Consider the following 17,629-nt stretch of genomic DNA (forward strand, 5'->3'; position numbering starts at 1 on the left):
CTGAAAGAAAAGAAGAAGAAGAAGAAGAAGAAGAAGAAGAAGAAGAAGAAGAAGAAGAAGAAGAAGAAGAAGAGCTGAATCACCCCGATTCCACAGACACAGGGAGAAAGCAAACTGCAATTTTGATGATATTAAGGTTGCTTCCAGATGACCTGTTTATTGAGCATTCATCGTGATCTGTCTGCACAAAGTTTGCAGGGGTGTTATATGACATTGATTTATTGAGCATTCATTCTGTGTCCTCTAGTGATTTTACCTGGCTGGAATATATCCTTGAACTGTGATAATGTCCAAGATGGAATGTGGTCCCTAGGCTGGAAGATTTCCCCCCAACCCTCCTGTATTTTGTCCTCACTGAGTATTCATTCAGATTTGTGTACAACGCAGTTACTGTATTTTTCGCTCCAGAAGACACACTTTCTCCCTCCTAAAAAGTAAGGGGAAATGTATGTGCGTCTTATGGAGTGAATGCAGGCGGGAGGCAGGCGGGAAAAGCCCCCAAGAGACACACACATGCTCCTTGCGGCTCTTGCAGGCTTTTTCCCGAGGAGGGAGAAGGGACTGACTGGCCGCGTCAGTCCCTTCTCCTTCCTCAGGGAAAAGCCCGCAGGAGCCGCACATCCTTTAAAGAGCACACGGCTCTTGCTGGCTGTTGTGGGAGGTGAGGGAAGGGACAGAGGGCAGCCCCTCAGTCCCTTCCCCCACCTCATGGAAAAGCCCCCAAGAGCCGCACTCCCTTTTACGAGCCACATGGAGCACGTGTGTGGCTCTTGGGGGCTTTTTCTTGGGGGAAAGCCTGCAAGCGCAGCACACACGCTCCACGCGGCTCGTGAAAGGGAGCGCAGAGCAGAGCCTGGGATGCATACAGGCTCTGCTCAGCGCTCCATTTTAAAAAAAAAAATTTCTTGCATTCCCCTTCTAAAAACTAGGTGCGTCTTATGGAGCGAAAAATAAAATATGGTATATGGCAATGGAAATTTATTCCTGGTTTGCTTGTGGGACACATCTTCCTGTTAGTCCTTCATTCATCCCATGCCTTTCAATGCATTTCCCTTTCATTAAGCTTAATTGAATGCCCACCTTGTTGTACTTTAAACACAACAACAAGGTGGGCATTCAATTAAGCTTAATGAAAGGGAAATGTACTTTAATTTGTTGCACTAGGGCAGCAGAGCTCTTGGATACACGTTAAATGCAGAAACCTAAAATTCTGATGTGTGCTTCAATCTCTCCCTCAAAATCCTGACAGTCTGGAGGCACCCTAGGAACGTCTGTCTTAATAAGAGAGTCCTTTTAAAAACATAGCGCTGGAGAGAGCCAATGAAGGTAAAGTATGTCATGAGAAATCTTAGACCCCCTGGCCAGGAGGATGAAAGTCCTCCACACAGGGGCTTGATTAAAGACTCTTTCCTCCAGTTATTGAATTGGAAAGTTTCGGATTTGTTACCACTCGCAGCTCTTTTGAATCCAGTCCGCAGAACTTATGTAGGTTAGGCTTCTTTTGAGCAATGAGAATCAGCATTTCCCTTTCTTATGTTTTCAGACCTCATGACCTTTTGAAATGGCTTTTACATGATGGAAGGCGAGAACAGCACCAATTTCTCTTGCAGGTTTCAGGAGCAGAGCTTCCATGCTGCAGTAAGAGATGGGAGAATAACTTTCTGGAAGGACCTGTTTGAAACTGAGAGGCACAATCTGTCCTTCCCTGTGTGGCCTGCTGGGGTGCGGGGAGAGAAATCTCCATGGGGCCCAGTTGAGCCTTTAAACTAGCCTCCCACACCAGCCTTTGGCTAGCTGCAGGCAACCAGCATCAGACCAATCATTCTTTGGAAAGGTGTGCTTGTGTATGCCTCCTGTACAGCAAAGAAGCTAACTCACTCCTCTTTGTAGAGAGCATCCTGCTGCTGGCTTTAGTTCACAAATGGACCATTCAGATCTGATTTGGGATCCCACAGCTGGTTCCCACAATTGGAGATTCAGATCTCTGGGATCCCACAGCTGGTTCTCCCCTGGTCTCCTCACTGGCCCAAATGGGACTAATTTAGCCAGCTAGCCCTGGTGATCATCTAATGTTTATTGGATGGATTTTCCCCCTAAATTGATTTTTGGTTCTTGATTTTATCATTATTTACACTTTATACTGTATTTTATGCTTTTTTGGTTTTTTTGTAGCATCAATTAAGTGTTTTAAATTTGTTGTTAGCTGCCCTGAGCCCAGTTTCCTGAACTGGGAAGGGCGGGGTATAAATAAAATAATATTATTATTATTATTATTATTATTATTATTATTATTATTATCCTGCATATACTACTGGCATGCAACCATGCACACACTCAATAGCTGGTCCTTGTCGGAATATCCCCATGCTGTTTTCTGTGGGGTGGGGCCTGCCCCACGGTCCACTACCCTTCCCCGTTCTGGGCATGCCTATTTCTGTACTTGTGTGGCACACCTTTAAAAAATGCACTGGCAGCACACAAGATTACAAGACAAACTTTACCATCCCATAGTTATCATGTTTCACTATGGGCAAAATGGAGTTTTGTGCTTTGGGGGGGGGGGCAACATCCATGTCCATAGTGTTACCAGAATTTATGTAAAAGTTGGTGGGGCTGCCCTTCCAGCAGACATCATACACACCCCACCCCACCCCACCCGACTACCAAAATCATTACAATCACTCGTGCAAATGTCCACACAAAACACTTCATTTCACAGGGTTCCCCCCCCCCCATCTCTATTCAAAGGGCCTCTGCTGCACATTACTGAATGTAACAATTCACTGATAAATGCATCTATGTACTGACTGAATGGGGAAACTTTAGAAAGTCATATAAAATCACTCCAGTGTCGGATTTTGTGCCATTCCAACTTTGTTCTGTTCAGGAAAGGAATGGCTACCATGCGGGGAGTCTGGGATGTGGGCTGGGGCAGCCATAATTCCTGAACCTTGAGACCATGTACTCAGCTGCCTCTTGCACAAGAGATAATCGCTGGTATCCTGGCAGATGGGTGCCAAAAAGGAGGCCATCCCATAGACCAGGGGTGTCCAACTGGTTGACCATGATCGTGGAATCCTTATGGTTTGTGTTGTTTAGAATCCTGTCTCCGCCCCCCTTGGTCTTTCCCTGTGTTGTGTTCAGTGTGCGTTCCTTTGTTGTCTGCTGTAGCGCTGCGTCTGTCTGCTAGCAGCTGTGTTGTTGGTGAGTGATTTAAATTAATTCTGTACACTTGCTGTTTAAAAAAAGCTAAACAACTATGGGAAGCCCTCAAAAAAGCTCAACAACTTTGCATCAGGAGCTCATCCTACACTCGAGTAGGACCCTGGTAGAGACACATGCCTGACTGGCATGTTCTCTCCCTCCTGGTCATTCGTTCAGGAGCTTCAAAAGCTTTGTTCAGCTCGAACATCACAGCGACCGACACCAGCACACTTAGGGATCCACAGAGTCTTTGCAGCTTGCGTAACAGACCTCAGCAACTCAGCATTTTGGCTAATCTACTTTATTTACATATAAACACACACGGAACACTGCAACATGTCTCTCTCTCTCTCTCTAGCATCAGACAGCAAAGAGAAAAAGAACAAAGGACAATAGTCCCACATCATGGAACACAGTAACATAAACATCCTGTCTCCATCACTTCCCACTCTATGGAGTCAAAACATACACCATCATGTGATAGACAACAATCCCATGACTGCAATCACGGAGCAGGAATTCTAACACTTTGGTCTCTCCCTCCAAAAAAAATGGGTAGATCACTGCCAGTTTTGTTTTTTTCCAGGGAGTAGATTACAGTCTCTTGGAGTTGGACATCCGGTTCTCGTTCAGGATAAAAGAGTGTGATTATCTTGAGCAGGAGAACAGGAACTTGTAAATAATTTTTTTGTATCACTTGATGGGTGTGAGGTGGAGAGCAAGCAAGAGGTGGGGGCAAACCTGATGATCAAGTTTCTGCCAGAAGACCCCTTCCTGTTTGTGACATAACTATGATGTATCCGTGATGTATGCATGATGCTTCACTAAGGGTGCTGTGGGTAAAAAGGGAAACCAACCTTAGTTCAGGGCTTCTTCCTGCTTCTTCCATGTTGTGGCTGGAAGCCTTGTTGCAGCACTAAAGATCAGGCCTACAGGCTGCTGTTTTGCTCCTATATTCTTGGCTGGTGTCTTTGTTTAGCAATCCAAGTGAGGCCAAGGATTTTCCCCTAACAGGAAAACTGTCTTATCCTGAGTCAGACCCCTGGTTCATCTCTCTCAGTATTGTCCTACACTAACTGGCAGTAGCTCTCCATCTCGTCCTTCTGCCCTAACTGGAAATTTTAGGGATTGAACCTTCTGTGTGGAAAACAGATGCTTTAGTGCCAAGCCATAGTCCATCCACAACTCCATTTCAGCACGGTTGGTGGTTCTTCACCTCCAGTGGCATGAGGAGCCATCTTCAGGTTCTTCAGCTGATGAAACAGAGTGGGTCAGCTTGCACCTCTAATCTTTTATTACTTCTACAAATATAAAAAAATGATTTGAGAAAACTACTCGACATTGTTCTTTCCCATCCCTACCCACATATGCTTTCACGTTTCTGTGAATATCAGAAATATGACAAGTGTTTATAAAACTGAGACTTTCTCTCTCTCTTGCACAAACACGCTGTTCCACAAGAGGGCATCCATGTAATAAACCTGATTGTGATTCATATATTACTACATCGGAAGTAAAACACACACACAAAAGAAAAGTAGGTAAAGACAGTGCTATTAAAAAAAAAAAGAGGTGCCAGAACTCACCAATGGAGACCACCTGAGAGGTGCTGGAACTGAGTTCCTGAGAGTTGTGGCTGAAAAAAAGCCTTGGGTAAAGATATCAGCTTATATTAGCCCACATCTTGAGGTTTACCCTTTTCTTTTTTTTCTTTTCTTTTCCAGAGTGGCTGGGGAAACACAGCCAGATGGACGGCGTATAAATAAATAAATTAATAATAATAATAATAATAATAATAATAATAATAATAATACATCTTTTTTTAACAGCTAGAGTTTGGATTTGTTAATCTAGGCTCCCATCTCCCCCCCCCCAATTATTCATACACTCAGGTGCTAAGCTCATTAATTGAGAGTAAATTAGAACAAATGCTTGGTACATATGGCTGGTATGCTTTGCGCAGTCACAGCTACCCTTTTCCAGGAAGTAACAGAAACAATAAGGGACTGATTGTGTGATTAATTTGCGAGAATGCCAATTCTTTGGGAAAGAGCTGTGCGATCGGGCATGCCCACATTTGCTTGTCTATTGCATTAATATTCACCTTTTTCTCCAAGGAGCTCAAAGTGGTGTACATGGTTCTTACCTCCTCATTTAATCCCCACAACAACCCTGTGAAGTAGGACTGAGAGGCAGTGACTGGCCCAAGGTCACCCAGTGAGCTTCATGGCTGAATAGGGATTCAAACCATGGTTTCCAAGGTTCAACACTATGCTGTGCTGGAGGCAGAACATTCAAATGCACTGTCGTATGTGAGTGTTAATTATATATGCGATTGCAAGAATTGCGACCCATTCGTGCTCCTTATATTTGTACATATGAAGGTGCTGAAAAAGTCCTATAAAAAGTGGCGTTATCTAAATTCTTTGCCCAGCAGTATGTGGGAATGTTCAGGGGTACAGGAGAGGATATATTGTGAGATTATATCCTAATCCAACTTGTGCTAACAAGTTCTCAAAATATCAGCAGAGTTTATAGACATTCCCCTTTAGGTTCGCAACGGTAACGTTTGCACAGGTTCGCTAGAACCTCTATAATAATTACTCTGGTAATTTCCCCTTTTGTTCCCTCTTAAAATACAAGACACGGCACAGTCTTCATAAAAGTATAAAAGAGTTTACTCACGTTCTGTTCACAATATGATCCCAGAAGGCAGACAGGCTTAAAAAGGTAAAATACATTTAGAATCTATCTTGTAGCAAGATAGTCCTTATCTCCTCTCTTGGCTGGGAGCCAAGAGAGCATCCTTAGATGTTTCCTCATGGAAGGAAGATGGCAGAGAGAGAGAGTGACTGCCTGCCCTGTGCTTTTGTCATTACCTGCACAGGTGAGGCCACACCCACCTCTGGTCACATGCGGAGGAAGTCCGTCCCCAGGAAGTTTACCTGCTTGCTGGACAGACATCCCTCTCCATGTTCTAACATGTACACTCTAGGAATGTTGTCATTGACTGCTCCTGTGTTTACATCCCACACAGTAAAGCTATGGTTTTCCCAGTAGTGATGTATGGAAGTGAGAGCTGGACCATAAAGAAGGCTGATCGCTGAAGAATTGATGCTTTTGAGTTATGGTGCTGGAGGAGACTCTTGAGAGTCCCATAGACTGCAAGAAGATCAAACCTATCCATTCTGAAGGAAATCAGCCCTGAGTGCTCACTGGAAGGACAGATCCTGAAGCTGAGGCTCCAATACTTTGGCCACCTCATGAGAAGAGAAGACTCCCTGGAAAAGGCCATGATGTTGGGAAAGATGGAGGGCACAAGGAGGAGGGGACAACAGAGGATGAGATGGTTGGACAGTGTTCTCGCAGCTACCAGCATGAGTTTGACCAAACTGCGGGAGGCAGTGGAAGACAGGAGTGCCTGACATGCTCTGGTCCATGGGGTCACGAAGAGTCGGACATGACTAAACAACTAAACAACAAAAGATAAAGAAGAATCCATTTCAGATGTTCCCCACATATTTCAGCATACTGGAATGCAGCACACTATTCTAAAGGAGATGTTTTATTTAACATAAAACATAATTGGGAAATTTAAGGGAATAGATCTCATTAGTCAAAGTAGGTAATGTTACGCAACACTGAAGTTCTGTTCTGGCTCTTAAAGCATATAGTATTTTATATGGCCATAAGATGGCACTACAGAAAAAGACATGCTTAAGGTTTGGGTCTGGTTGTATTTAATATGATGCAGAGTGGCTAACTGGCTTACAGGAGGGCTCCATCAACAAACCAGGTGTTATGTGGAAACAGATACTCTGAAGAGCAGTTACTCTTTGTTGCCGAGAAGATAGCAGCTCTGTTGATTGACCAGTGCTCCCAGAGAAGCTCAGTCCAGACATATTCCAGGTGGTTTGAACTCTCACCAGAAAGTAGTATGCAGGAGGTGGGCTCCCAAAACTGGGGAGGTGAAAGCGATCAATTTCCTTGAAGCATGCTTTTCCTTTGCCAAATTCCTGAGGGAAACTAGGGTGAAATACTCTCTCCTCCAAAATCCATCCTTCCATGAATGGGCCTCACATAATATATATGCCAATAGCAGCTGTCCCTGCTGTGCTGCCTTGCACATTTCAGTACAGTGGTACCTCGGGTTACATACGCTTCAGGTTACATACGCTTCAGGTTTCACACTCCACTAAGCCAGAAACAGTGCTTCAGGTTAAGAACTTTGCTTCAGGATAAGAACAGAAATCGTGCTCCGGTGGCGCGGCAGCAGCAGGAGGCCCCATTAGCTAAAGTGGTGCTTCAGGTTAAGAACAGTTTCAGGTTAAAAACGGACCTCCGGAACGAATTAAGTACTCAACCCGAGGTACCACTGTATTTATTATCAGCTGTGACTCTAAAAAGCTGCGATCAAATGATTTCCTTATGAAAATATGATGCAGTAATCGCCCTTAACAACTGAATGATGATTTGCTAATAGAATTGAATGACCATTTGCTGACAATAGGTATTTTGATTAACTAAAGACAACTGAAACATGGAACCTAATACTGGCATTCTCCAGAGAGGAAAATCTGTGAATGCAACAAAGAGGGAGCAACACTTACCTCCTGGTAGAGCAGCCTTTCTAAACCTTACATCCCCAGATACCATTGGACTACAACTCACATCATCCCTGACCATTGGTCCTGCTAGCTAGGTTGAGAAAGGCCACTGTAGAGGCCATACTACCAAAAGGACCACTACAGAGAAGGCTCCATCCCTGGTCCTCACTAATCTATTAGCTCTCACTGGGTGGATCCAGTAGCCACACCCAGAAACAAAAAAAATCTGGTCACAGCTGATAATATCATGTACAGTGGTACCTTGGGTTAAGAACTTAATTCGTTCTTGAGGTCTGTTCTTAACCTGAAACTGTTCTTAACCTGAAGCACCACTTTAGCTAATGGGGCCTCCTGCTGCCGCTGCGCCGCCACTACACAATTTCTGTTCTCATCCTGAAGCAAAGTTCTTAACCCGAGGTAATATTTCGGGGTTAGTGGAGTCTGTAACCTGAAGCGTCTGTAACCTGAAGCGTATGTAACCCGAGGTACCACTGTACTTAAATCTCTTCTGCCATCTTCTTAAGCTGCCCTCCTAAGGTCTAACAAAGAGGAGCTCCTTTTGACCAGAACTTTATGGGGTAATCTTAGTGAATGTTGGGTTCTCCTGCATTTCCTTTGAACCATGCATGGCTTTTTCAGCTGGGGCAATGTGGTCTCTTCACAATACACCTCCAAACACCAGCTCCCTCTTTTAAATTTGGGACAAGTACCACTCTATGGAAGTGCATAGGAACATAGGGAACTGCCTTACACTAAGTCAGGTCATAAGATTTAAAACTAAGACTAATACAACAGAAAATAATATTTAGAGTTTTTAGACTCCTTTATGGTTGTATAAAAAAGGGTTAGCTAAGATAATGTTGGAGATATGGCAAGAACAACGCCTCTCTGAAACTCATGTTTGCACAGTGTTCTTTACTTAACAAGTTTTGGGAGAAAGTGATGGACTGTGTAACTATAACTGCGCAGAAAAAGTTAAATATTTCACCGGAGAATATTTTATTAAACTATATAACTGCAGTATGGAAATTATCAACGGGACAACAGAAATGGTGGCCAATAGATTGATATTGAGGAACTGGAAAAATAAAGATATGGTACTCACAGCGGGTGGCGCTGTGGTCTAAACCACAGAGCCTAGGTCTTGCCGATCAGAAGGTCGGAGGTTCGAATCCCCGCCATGGGGTGAGCTCCCATTGCTCGGTCCCTGCTCCTGCCAACCTAGCAGTTCGAAAACACGTTAAGTGCAAGTAGATAAATAGGCACTGCTCCAGCGGGAAGGTAAACGGCGTTTCCGTGCGCTGCTCTGGTTTGCCAGAAGTGGCTTTGTCATGCTGGCCACATGACCCTGAAGCTGTCTGCGGACAAATGCCCGCTCCCTTGGCCAGTAAAGCGAAATGAGTGCCGCAACCCCAGAGTCGTCCATGACTGGACATAATGGTTAGGGGTCCCTTTACCTTTAACTTTCAATCAATGAACTGACAGTATGGCATCCCTGGCAATTTATGAACAGACTGCTTACAGATGTAGACTCTGTATGGATAAATACAATAATATTTGGAATGAGTTTATACAAAATGTAGTAGGCTACTAGCATTTTCATAAGCACTAGGACAATAACACTATACCAATTTATACAAGAATGTATAATATAATATATAAATATTGTATACAGTCGTACCTTGGTTGCCGAATGGAATCCATTCTGGAAGTCCGTTCGACTTCCGAAAATGTTCGACAACCAAGGCGCAGCTTCCGATTGGCTGCAGGAGCTTCCTGCACTCAATCAGAACCCACGTCAGACGTTCGGGTTCCAAAGAACGTTTGCAAACTGAAACATTTACTTCTGGGTTTGTGGCATTCAAGAGCCAAAACCTTTGAGTCGCAAGGCGTTCAGGATCCAAGGTATGGCAGTACTGGTTTTTTTGGGGGGGGGTTGCATAATTTTGATTTTATATGTATCTTTGTTGTTGGTTTTTTTCTCCCTCTCACTTTTCCTTCTTTTTTTCTGTATTACTTTATTTCTTTTAACTGAAATCACCTTAATAAAATATAAATATTTAAAAAAACTCTGGACTCAGCTACATTAGTAAAGAACCAACAATTTGAATGCACTATAAACATGCAACATCAGATTGCGCCAGAGAGCAGGGAATTTAAAAACATGATTTCCCATAGGGATTTTTTCCCCCTTTTGTTTAAACAATCTAATTTCTGGCTTATTTATAGTGGTTTTCCCCCTGTGTTTAGATTCACCCTCTCACACACCCACACACCGCTGCAATATGGGGTAAAAATATAGTGACCTACCTTGCTGTTTTGTTGTAAGGATTATAACAAGATCCTGTTTGTTGAGGACAACATCCAGAGGACCTTTAAGATAGCTAGTTTTATAGCTGACGCTTCAAAACCATGACCAAGGCTTGGATGCTGAGATCACTGCAGGACCCAAGGAAACTTGAGTGGAAGTGAGAAAGGGAAACAGTGTGAGATGTGTTCAACATCAAGCAAGTCTTTGCCAGAGGTCTGGTGGTGATGCAGTTGTGCAACTCCTGAGCTTCTGTTTACAACCTTCCTACTATGGATCAGGAAAATGGATTCAGAATATCCTTTGGCTGCCCTTCATTCAACTACAGAACCGAGTGAAGAAGAGGGGAACAATGAGTACTGTCAGGCTAGGAACTTGGAAGAGAAGTCCAAAGGCCCAGTCTTCAGAATAAGCAGGAAGGCCTCCAAACGCAATAGGACTGGCAGCCACATTTTGAAGAACATGAGAAGAGTCTGCTGGAGCAGGCCAAGACCCATCTAGTCCACAAGCCTGTTCTTACAGGGGCCAATCAGATGTCTGTAGGAAGTCCACAAGCAGGATGTGAGCACAACAGCACCGTCTCCACTTGCACTCACCAGCAACTGATTCTCTGGGGCAGACAGTCTCCAACAGTGGAGGGAGAACATCATGAATTTATCTCATCCTCATTGAAAGCCATCGAAGTTGATGGCCATCAAGTATGGCACAGCGGTTTGAGTGTTGGACTCGGACCTGGGAGACCAGGGTTTAAAGCCATGAAGCTCACTGCATGGCCTTGAACCCATCACTATCTCTCAACCTAACCTACCTCACAGGGTTGTTGTGAGGATAACATGGAGAGGGAGGGAAAGAGCAAAGTTGTGCAGGCTACCTTGAGGTTCTTAGTGGAAAGGCGAGATTCCACTGTAATAATAATAATATTTTATGAGGAGAAATCCATAAGACCATTCAGCCATAAGTCTGAAACTACCTAGCTAGAAGGAATATACTTTGAAGATCACTGAAGGAATTATGGGAATGTTGAGAAAGGTAGGAGAGGTTATATTGATTCAATATTATCCTTCCTCACTCACGCTAGTGGGCAAGCAGCAGAGGACATTCCCTTGCAGACTGCTGGAAGCAAGTTGACGGATTCGTCAGAATCATTTAAATTCAGCAATTCAGTCTGGCCTGTCCAGTCTGGATTGTTCCTGGAAGTTTCTCCTTTTATTTCCCTCTTAAAATAATAATAACACAACAGTCTTTAAAAGTAAAAGTAAAGTTTACTTACATTCAGTTCACAGCAGTAATCTGAAGGCAGGCTTTCTCTTGTGGTTACAGTTATATTTGTAGAGAAAAGAAGTCTGAACTGGGCCTCAGACTTTCTACCTTGTGGCTTCCATCCTCTGTGAGGATGAGTCATGTGCTGGCTAAGAGCCAGAAGAGGAGGTCCAAGAGAGAAGTCCAAAAGGAGAAAATGGAAAAATGGGAAGATGGATGTACGGCTAGCCCAGGGGTTGGCAAACTAAGGTCCGCAGGCCAGATCAGGCCCAATTGCCTTCAGGATCAGGCCTGCAGACTGTCTGTAGATCGGCATGGGGATTCTGTTCGTTTGGGCTGCACCATTTTTTTCTGCGCCATTCCATTCCCCCCCTCTACCCACACACATCGTGGCGGCACCTCCTCCCTCCCTCCTCCTGGCTTCTCCTCACCCTGCCTAGAGGAGGAAGGGAGCTGGGCTAAGCTGGCTGAGTGCCATTTTAAGCAGCCCCTCTCTGGAGCCAGCCCTTTTGCGCCGCTCTTCCCTCCATCGCCACCCTGGTGCTCCTGTGGGCCAGAGAGTGGAGCGGACGAGCTCGCTCTGCCTACCCATGAGAAGCAGAAGCAGAAGCAGCGGTGGTGGTGGCGGCGGCGGCAGCAGCCCCAGGGAAGGTAAGCACAGCTGCTGGGGCTGGGGGGGGGAGGACTACTCTCCCCCAAGTGCCGCTTCTCCAGCCCACCACAAGGTCTAAGGGACAGCGGACCAGCCCGTGGCTAAAAAAAAATTCCCAACCCCTGGGCTAGCCCTTTTACAGGGTCTGCTAGGGTCATGCCCATCTACCTGGTCACACACAAGGGGAGGAGGCTCCAGAACAGGTATGACAGAAAGTCCTCCCTGTCTGGAGTCACAATCCCCTGTGTGTCCACTCTAGGCAACAGGAAAATTTTGTACTTGACTGCTTCAGTGATGATACATTCCACAGGAATGTGGATGGGGAGGAAAGAGCTGCAACAAACTGAGTATCTGATTGATCCTTCCCATGGATAGTACATCATTAGCATTATCCAGAACAGCAATTTTTAGGTCAGATGATAAAATATTTGGTGGTGATTGCCTAATCTTTATTATTATTATTTTAATTTACTTATGTATCAAATGTATCTGCACATGAACATACCCCACACTCCTCCAAATCACCACTTACATGCTTAGAAGTCCATGTTCTCAATGTGATGGTTTTGGACAACTTTCAGAAAACGATACATCACATACAAATGAAAATCCATGTGCAAGAAACTAGGAGGCAGAGAGGCTAAGGAGAATGAGAGGGTGGTGCATATTGAGAGCAAAGGTAGCTGTCTTGGCCCATAAGAAAAAAATCCCAAAGTCTCTATTTGGGCAACGTTTTTCTTAGACCGCCCAAAATGTCATTGAATCGGTGGAAGGAACATTCTTTCAAATATGGTGGACTTGTAAAAGGGTAAAAGAGAATTGGGAAATGATCCATAACGAATTGCCAAAAAAATGTTTTAAAGTACTTTCCCCCAAAAAAGCAAAATCTGTTCTGTTGGGAATAATTCAGACTAAATTCCTAGGAATCAACAAAGGTTATTTATGTATGCTACTACTGTGGCCTGTGTTTTGTTAGCCCTAAAATGGAAAACAAGCAAGGTCCCGACTAAAGAAGAATGCAACTTAAGTTGACAGAATATGCACAACTCGCAGACTTAACATATAGAATAAGAGAACAAGAAGAACATACATTTAAAGAAGATTGGAAAACATTTATTGAATATATGGGAAATAATTGTGTACAGCTGAAAATGCTGGCAACATTAAGATAAATTCAACAGTGTAAACAAGTTTTGATGGAAGCAGTGCTGGAATTCTGAATGGTATGGTTTTTTGTAAAATATGTAAAATTTATGAAATGTAAAATGAACCATGGAAAAGAAGGGAAGTCATTGATATCTTCAGGATGGAAAATGAGTATTTTAAACTGTAAAACAGAAAACTTAATAAAATTTATATACCAAAAAAAAAGAATTCTCTATAGGGCTAGATGTAAAATAAAAATAAAAAATATTGGGGAGGGCAAGAGGAATAAGTCATCCAATGGGTCTCTACAAACGCCTTAACATCCCCTCAAACGCACAAACAAAAAAAGCACAACGACGAGCAAAAGGAGCCGTCTGGCTGTCTTGAGATTTAGAAGGAAGGGCTTCTAAATCGCTCAATTTGACGCACGCGCGCGATCGCCAGCTCTTAGGTTGGGGAGGCTTCGTTCGCTTGAGGGCTCGTGTTTCCTAAATGAAGCTTACTATATTATTAACGCTTTATAAGCGGGCACTTCCCTGCAGGCAACCAAGCTGGCCACATGAGCGGTGCATTGGGAGTCTGGCGGTGGAAGGGGCCTCATATACCAAGTCAGACCAACATGGGTCCAGACCGTCCTGATAAGCTGAGGGCTGTCTCCGCTGGCTGGCAGCTGGTCGCCAGGGATTCAGAAAGGGCACCTTCTCCCCAGGCCTACCCGGAGATGCTGGGGACTAACCTACGCGTAAAGCAGACGCCCTACCGCGGAGCCACTGCCCTACCGTGGACTTCTGCGGCTAAACGTCCCCACGATCTCGAATTGAGGGCTTAGCCGACTTAATAACCTGCGGGGTGATCTTGAGGCCCTTTCAGGGTTACTTCAGGAAGGAGTCTGCGCTGCGGTGATTCACCCTCTCGCTGCCTCTTGGTTCTTTCCCGTTGCCTCCTTTTTTCGTAACCCAGTTCTTCCCCTTCCTCGCCGTCCCCCTCTCCCTCTCCCTCTCTCTTTCCTGCATTGCAGACCTATTGGCAAACAGAAAACTCCGCAAGAAGAACATGCTTTCCTAAGCCGAACACGTGCGCACATAGATGCTCAGGAAAGGGCCATTCGATTCTCATCCAGATTGCCTTTCCGGAGACCTGTGTCTAATTGACTGGCCTGACTTAGTTTAACCCTATCCCCACTGATCTTTCTGCGTAGGCGTGTACAGGATGTTCTCAACATCAATAGTTTCTTAAAAAAAATAATCCTCATCAGCTGCCACGAAAAGGCTTGAATTGCGCGCGAGTGCCGAAGAGCGCATTCATTTCTGGCTGCATCACCGCGCGGCTTTCCTTCCCATGAATAAGATCGCGTGGCTACGATTGTGTTGATGTAAGTGGATTTGAGAATTAAATCTACGAGAAGAATCAATGGCCCGAGAATTCTGTGTTAATTGCGCTGATGGAGTGCCCAGTTCTTGGCTCTGGGTAGTTAGAATAAAAGGCAAACCCTCATCTCCGGGGTCGAGGGTAGTTCAGGACGCATTTTTCATAACATTTTACTTACCTGTCTAAAAAAACGACTTGCCAGTATCCTCGCCCTTACATTTTTCATAGGCTTTATTAATTTGGAAAGTGTCTACCTTTCAGCAGAGAACGGTTTCCCCTGTTTTACGAAGTAACACAAGCGAATCAAATCATGTTACTGTTTATCCGAATTATATTTCAGCATCAATTACGATTATTCGATGGTGCAGATTATGATTATTACGCCTCCAACAAGAGATGTCGCCTCCAGAAGAAAATAAAAAATAAATTCATCAGCTGCAGGCTTGGGAAAGAAGTGATGATGCAATTCTGCGTCACAGTGTGACGTTGTGCGGGGGAAGATTATAGCTCATTTTCCTTCCTCTGACTTAAAAGCCATGTGAATGAATTATAATACAGTATTTTTAAAAACAAAAACGTGTAACATAATGGAATCTAAACTATATGCGACACGAATAAACAACACTAGCCTATGCATGTTTACTCGGAAGTAAGTCCCACTGTATCCACTGGGCCTTACTCCAAGGAAAGTATGCATAGGATCGCATACTTCTTGTTGCGGCATACATTAGATATATACAGTAAAGCTATTTCAGTTTGGCCATTCGCGTATTTCAGATGGACAGATGAGCAATGCAAACGACGACATACTTTATATTTCTGCCCTTTTCCCTTTCAAGGAGAAAATTCTGCCTTGTTTCTTCTCTGCTGGAAAATTGCAGGAGTTAATATTAGATATATATGAGACATCGTGCTCTCTTTGAACGGATTATTTACGAAAAACGGAAGAGAAAATGTTGAAACATTTCCCACCCGTTACACCTATTCCTAGGTTATTTCTATGTAGAACGCTTTGCGAAGCAGCTTACTACTTCGATGATTGCTCTGTTATACAAGATCTCAAAGCATTCGATATTCTAGAAGCTTCAAACAATGCTATTCGCTTGGAGTACTGGGGAAAATAAACCTTATCTGCCCACAAGGAGGCGCTATTTGGAATTTCCTAATTCCAAAATTAATACAATGAAACGCAGCCAGTTAAGATAAGGGGAAATAGATGGGTGGGTAAGAAGATTGCTTTTAAAAAAGGACTGTTCACTTCGGACGTTTTATGCTGCCTCCAGCACAATAACAGTTTAGAACTAGGATGATACATTCTTTAAAGGAAACGTGAGCACCAACATCTTGTACTCTGTAGGCTTGAATAAAATACTTTCTTTCCTACTGCAGTGGATGGAATCTGGCATGAATTTCAATATCCAGGAACTATCAAGGGCTGCATGGATTACTATAATTGAATGACAAATTTGCTTAAATCTGACAAATTTCAAAACTGCCACTAATTCAAATTTTGGAATATTTGGTAAATCACATTTAAGAAATCACTGGCATAATTTTCTTCCTCATCAGATACATAAAAGAGTTTAAAATACTACACAAATCTAATTCTTCAGAATACATTTAAGAGCAAGGAAATATATAAAATATCTCTTCTTTGCTGAACATCAGCTTTTGCCACCAAAGCTATAATTGCACTGAAAACCCACAAATAACCTAAATCCCAGATAAGAAGTTGAAAATTCAGATATCAAGATGAGCTATTCAGATTTTTCAAATATTGACATGCAAATTTGATATTTGAGGATTTGAATAACAAGGCAGGGAGGGTAGGGGAATGAAAACACATAAATGAGAAATGTCCTCACTGTTTCATTTCAGTTCTGCATTATACAAGTCCAGCTACACATTCAGCTATAATGTGGCATGGCCCTGTCAGGACTGTCTCACTTCGAAAAGTGTGTTTTAATTACTTTGTTAAAAAAACTGAAGAAAAATAACCTAGAATATCAGAGAGAAGACTACATTTTGCAATCTTTACCCTTACATGCTATCTTACTACAGACAGGAAGGATTATTTTATATGGGGGAAAAACTCATTCATGTGATTTCCCCCTACCCATAATCTGAAAAGGTACAGTCCAGAAAGAGTTGTACCATAGGATGGTTCTGAATGTGTATTTAGCTTTTTAGACTTGTCAGACTCTGGGGTTTAATTCCCATCTCAGTAAAAGCTGAGCTCAGCCTCAACTTCCCATCTGTAAAATGATAATACTAGTCACTTTTGGCATGCTGCTGTTGCGCAGATATGCTATGGAAAGAAATGCTTTTTACATTAAAAATGGTGCATGAATTAAATAACAGCAACAATTATTAGTGGGTTGAGGAACTGAAAACGCAGAGACACAATCAGCAAAATTCAGAGGCACACACCCAAACCTTATTTTAGTCTCCCTTCCTGAGCCACACTCACATAAACTGAGATGGGAGGAGCCAAGGCAACTGTATCCTAAAACATAATCCTCATCGTGCATTGGCTCGATCACAAATGATAGACTTTGTATTGGTTAGAGGACAGCTAATGTAACATAGCAGTGAAGAAACTTGGACCATAATTCTGTGCACAAGGAATTGGTCCCATAGAAATCACATTATGTGCCACGTGAGTCAAGGAGCTGCCAAGTCAAACCTTGTACCTGCCATGACCCCACTACATAGTTAACAGCACAATCCTACTCAGAGGTAGGTCCCATTGAGGATTGCAATCTTAGACAAGTCCTTGTCTCACAGCCTCTCCCCCAGATCTGTAATAATGTACTGATACTGACCTACCTTAATGGTTTGTTGCCATGAGATAATGTTTGTGAAATGCTAGGTTTGAACACAGTAGGATGCTATCGTTCATACCAAGTTAGTTGTAATGACCAGCTTGTCCCATTGATTTCAATGGAACTTAAGTTCAAATACCCAACCAAGCAATCCTAACCATGTCTATTTGGAAGTCCTATTGTATGCAATGAGACTTATTCCCAGGTAAGTGACTGCAGCCTTGGCTACAATACTAACCTCAATTACCTGGGAATAAGC

Source organism: Podarcis raffonei, chromosome 6 (assembly GCF_027172205.1).
Source record: "Podarcis raffonei isolate rPodRaf1 chromosome 6, rPodRaf1.pri, whole genome shotgun sequence".
In the NCBI taxonomy this organism is placed as follows: Eukaryota; Metazoa; Chordata; class Lepidosauria; order Squamata; family Lacertidae; genus Podarcis; species Podarcis raffonei.